The following is a 5,138-nucleotide window of genomic DNA, read 5'->3' as shown; positions in this document are numbered from 1 at the left end:
GATGTGCCAAGAAGTCATAGGAATCAAACTGCTGTTCTGTGAGTAGAATAATATATTAACTTGCCTTTTAGCAGTTTCGATTACACAGCTGTACAAATTGCAATGGAGTCTTCATAGCTAAAGTTGCTTTTAGCAAAAGCACATCACTTCTTCAGGATGGAAGTTTTAACATAGCAGGCATCTTGAGGAGCATGCATCCTTGTAAAATACTTCTCATTATTTGAGAGAAAATCATCTAGGAAATTGAGATATGGTAGTATTTAACTTACCTTGAGGAATACTCTGCTTTTCATTATAATAGCTGAACTGGATATTATTTCATGATGAAAATAAGAAGCTCCTAAATAATGGTACCATCATCTTACACTTTTAGTCTTTCTGAGCCTCAGTTTTCTCAACTGTTAAATCACAATATCAGTACTCATTTTATAAGGTTGTTGTAAGGAGCCAATGAAAGCTTTATAAATAGCTTAACAAACTGCCAACCATAGTAAATGCTCAATAAATGTTAGTTACCATAATTATTACATTTTGTTTCTCACCTTAGCAAATTAAAATGCATTTTTTAACACAGTTTCTCATTTTATCCTTTCAACCTATGGGTAGGTATGGTGTTAAGTATATCCTCATTTCATAGTACAATTAACAGAAACAGGTTAAATAATTTAAGGTAAGTAATTTTTTCCAAGGTAATATAGACAATAATTCACATCTCTGACTTCTTTTTTTCTCCCCACATCAGACAGGTCATGTGCAGAGGTCATAACAAGCTTTGAGGGAGCCACATGTCACACAATGGCGTGAACACCCAATCATCAAGCTTATAAACTACAAAAGGATCCCACATCTGTGACTTCTAATTGAATGTTCCTTCTGCACAGAACCTACGTTCTGTGACAGGGAGTTTAGTGAAAGGAGAAGGCTAGTATTATACTAAAAGAAGAATCTGCAACTTTCATCCAAGAATTGTTACTTGGCTAGAAATATGTAAACCTCTACTTCTGGTAGCATGGAAAGCTAGATAACCTGAGGGCCCATTAGCTATGAGACAATTAAATCCTGATTTGAATCGGAACTAATATGCACTTTAAAGTTTTGCTGAATTTTGATGAAAGGGGTCAAAAAGAAAAAAAAATGCGAGCTCAAACGAGCAGGGAGCAATAAGCAAACACAAAAGCCAGAGTTGTCATGGGCAAGTGCCAGTACCAGTGCAGGACAAGCAGACTGAGCTTGGAGGCACGCTGCAAGGTGTGGAAATCACACCTGAGATTCCTTCCTGCTTTGAGCCTGGTTCTGCAAGAGGAGCTTTAGAGATCCCTGATCAGTTGCATCTCAGACCTCCTCTCAGAATCAAATGCAAGTACTCTCTAGAGTGAAGCAACTCCCAATTTGGGCCCCTGGGATTTCCATAAACTAAGTTCAAGAAAATATAAGCTCACGATTTAAAAAAATCACCAACACATAAACCACCATGAGTTAAGATCAACAGAAACAACAAAAGATAATTTGTAAGAATGGAATAACTGGAATTGGAATTGTCATTTACAGATCATTACATAATCTTTTATGAACCATTTAAAGAAAACATGAAATGAAATATATTTAGAAACAAGAGACCAGAAAGATTAGTAAAAAAACCAAATATTACTTTTTGGCCTAACAGCTATAGATTTTGAAATTAGCAACTCAGTAAATCTGTTAAAAATAATAAAAACAGTTAAAGACAGGTTTAGCGACCTGGAGGTTATATTCAAAGAAATTACCCAGAGTGCAGCATGGAGTACAGCAGATGGAAAATATGAAAGAAGGGTTAAAAGACACGGGGATAAAACAAGGCTGAACATTTCTAATCAAACTAGAAGTAAGGAATGGAGAAAACAGGAGAAAGCCAATATTGAAAAAGATAATGGCCAAGAATTTTCCTAAACTGAGTAAAGATAAATCCACAGATAGAGAAAGCACAGCATATTTCAAGCATGATAAATAAAGAAAAATCCACACCAAGACATATTGTGATGAAATGGCACAATACCAAAAATGAAGACCTTAAAAATCCCAGAGAAAAAAGCCAGGGCACCTACAAAGAACAAACAATAAGCTACCAGAAGACCTTTTTTAAAAAAAAAGGAATATAACAATAATTTATTAGTGCTCACAACAACCTTTGGTAGTAGTTACTGTTATTATTTCTATTCTAATGTAAGGAAATTCTGGCTGAGAGGGAAAGCCCAAGGTCCTACAGATATACAGCAACAAGGATGTAGCTTAGAAATGCAAGAATGAGTGGAAAAGTAGGTCATAAAACACTGTTTCAGCCATATGCAACAACATATGAATCTTAGGACATAATCTTAGGATGAATCTTAAAAACATAACACTGAGTGAAAAAAGCAGGTGGCAGAAAACTATATACAGAATACCATTTTTATAAAGTTCACAAACAAAACTAAATAATATATTGCTTAGAAATACATACATGCGGGGCGCCTGGGTGGCGCAGTCGTTAAAGCGTCTGCCTTCGGCTCAGGGCGTGATCCTGGCGATCCGGGATCGAGTCCCACATCAGGCTCCTCCGCTATGAGCCTGCTTCTTCCTCTCCCACTCCCCCTGCTGTGTTCCCTCTCTCGCTGGCTGTCTCTCTGTCACATAAAATAAAATAAAAAATCTTTAAAAAAAAAAAAAAAAAAAAAAAAAGAAATACATACATGCATGATTAAATCATCTTTAAAAACAAGAGACTAATTGCTATAGACTGAATGTTTGTGTCCCTCCCAAAATTCACGTGTCAAAACCTAATGCCTAATGAGATGATATTAGGAGGTGGGGCCTTTGGGAAGTGATGAGACCAGAGCCCTCATGAATGGGATTGGTACCCTTATAAAAGAAGCCAAGAGGGTCCCTAGTAGTTCTTTTCACCATGTGAGCTTACTGTGAAGAAATGAACTGGGAGGTGGGCTCTCATCAGATGTGGAAGCTGACTGAGCTGGCACCCTGAATTTGGACTTCCAGCCTCTATTAATGTGGGAAATAAATTTCTATTTTTTAAAAGCCCTCACCTGTGGTATTTTGTTATAGCAGCCTGAACAGACTACAACAGGAAAATACACAAAATTCCAGATAGTAGTTACTTCTTCAGACATGTAGCAGAAGAATGGAACAAGGAGAAGCACATGCTGCAAAAAGCAAAGGTAACGCTCTAATTCTTAGACGGGTGGTAGGTAACAAGTATTCATTTCATCCCTGTATTAACACATGTGACTTCTATTCTTTTGCATGCATCAAATGTTACACAACAAAAATAAAATAAAATTGCCAAAGGACTAATTTTTAACTGGATTTTTTATAATGTGTATTTAAAAACCACTGGTTAATCCTTCTAGCTGATGGCTGAGGGATATAATCAGCCTCCAGAGTTTAATTGCCAATTTTTGTAGTGAATCACAAAAAGGCTTCCTCCATAATTAATGGAATACAATGATGGAAGTCATTCCTGGCTTGGGATTTTAAATTTCTGGTCTTGTATTTTCTCTCCATATGTAACAGTCTAGTACACAACTCTAATAAGAGGTGTGCTATTTAGATCATTTGTATGGCTATCTTTAACCTTGTATTCTAGATGGTAAAGAACAATTTCAACATAAGAAAAATATGTTTATAAGATAACTACATTAGAAAAATGTTTCATTTTGTGTTTGATGTCATATAATTAAGTTGGTAACAAATGAAAAACTTGATGTCCTATTTTTGGATAGTGGGATTATAAAATAAATTCAGTTTCTCATATAAAAAATTTTATTGGGGCGCCTGGGTAGCGCAGTCGTTAAAGCGTCTGCCTTCGGCTCAGGGCGTGATCCCGGCATACCAGGATCGAGTCCCGCATCGGGCTCCTCCGCTGGGAGCCTGCTTCTTCCTCTCTCACTCGCATGCTGTGTTCCCTCTCTCGCTGGCTGTCTCTCTGTCACATAAATAAATAAAATCTTTAAAAAAAAATTTTATTAACCAATTTGCTCAATTTTATTTTTTTTAAAGATTTGTCTATGTGAGAGAGAGAAAGAAAACACGTAGGGGGAGGGGAAGAAGAGGGAAAGGGAGAGAGAGTCTTAAGCATGGACCCCGACTCAGGGCTCAATCTCACAACCATGAGATCATGACCTGAGCTGAAACCAAGAGTCAGACGTTTAATCAACTGCACTACCCAGACACTCCAATTTAAAATGCTTTATCCTATTCTCTGTATCTCCTGCATACCTTAGTAGTTTGTAATTATCATTAAAACATCTTTGAGTTGGATTGAGTTATCTGGCAAAAAATTGAGTTTTACTTGTTTTGGGTGATTGTGTGTGTTTAATGCCATAATAGAGGTCTATATAATCTTCTCCTAATCAAAGTCCATAAACTTGATCTTCCCTCAGAATTTCCCCCAAAAATCTCAAAATGTCACATTATCTCAGTACAGGAAAGTGTTTCCTAAACATAATACATGGCAATTTTCCCTTCATGAAAAATGAAGATTGTTTTCACAGGAGTAAGCCAGTTTATTAGGTTTAATGCATTATTAATTGGAAGACATGATTTAAATGATTTCTGTATAATTTTTCATTCCTTTGGATAGTAATACAATCTGATATTAATACCATAATTTCCTAGAAAAGTAAAAAGGATTTTCCCATAGGTAATTAAGATAAGCTCTCAAAATGCATCCCTGTTGAATCTGTACATACTAATATGTCACTCTCAAACCCTCCTTTTATAGTTCTTTAATTAATTAATTAATTTGTTTATTTATTCTTTTTAAGTAGGTTCCATGTCCAATGTGGAGTTTGAACTCATGACTCTGAGATCAAGAGTCACATGCTCTACTGACTGAGCCAGCCAGGTGCCCCCTCATTTTTTTCAGTTTTTAAAACTGATGTTCATTAGTATAAATATGTTTGTGAATGTAGAGTTGACTTAATATTTGCAAGACATTTGTCCAGAGGCCTTTATGATTCCCCAAATTTAAAACAAACAAACAAAACAACAGCAGCAACAACAAAAATAAAACTCTATGGCTTAAAACTTGGTCTATGTAGGCAAAAATCAAGTTGCATAGAGAGAAGCAAAATACAAGAGAGCCAGAATCTTGACAGTTCCCCTGT

At 36.0% G+C, this 5,138-nt stretch overlaps 1 non-coding gene across 1 annotated transcript; it reads right to left on the bottom strand.

The window, feature by feature from the left end:
• Positions 1-736: 736 nt before the first annotated feature.
• Positions 737-840, bottom strand: LOC121105089. Its single transcript, XR_005837520.1, has one exon. It is a non-coding gene; the product is annotated as a small nucleolar RNA U13 (small nucleolar RNA).
• Between the last annotated feature and the right edge of the window lie 4,298 nt (positions 841-5,138).

The sequence above is a fragment of the Ursus maritimus genome, unplaced genomic scaffold, assembly GCF_017311325.1.
Source record: "Ursus maritimus isolate PB19 unplaced genomic scaffold, ASM1731132v1 scaffold_24, whole genome shotgun sequence".
NCBI lineage: Eukaryota > Metazoa > Chordata > Mammalia > Carnivora > Ursidae > Ursus > Ursus maritimus.
The sequence above is the reverse complement of the archived record's forward strand: the minus strand, read 5'-3'. Positions and strand labels throughout refer to the sequence as shown.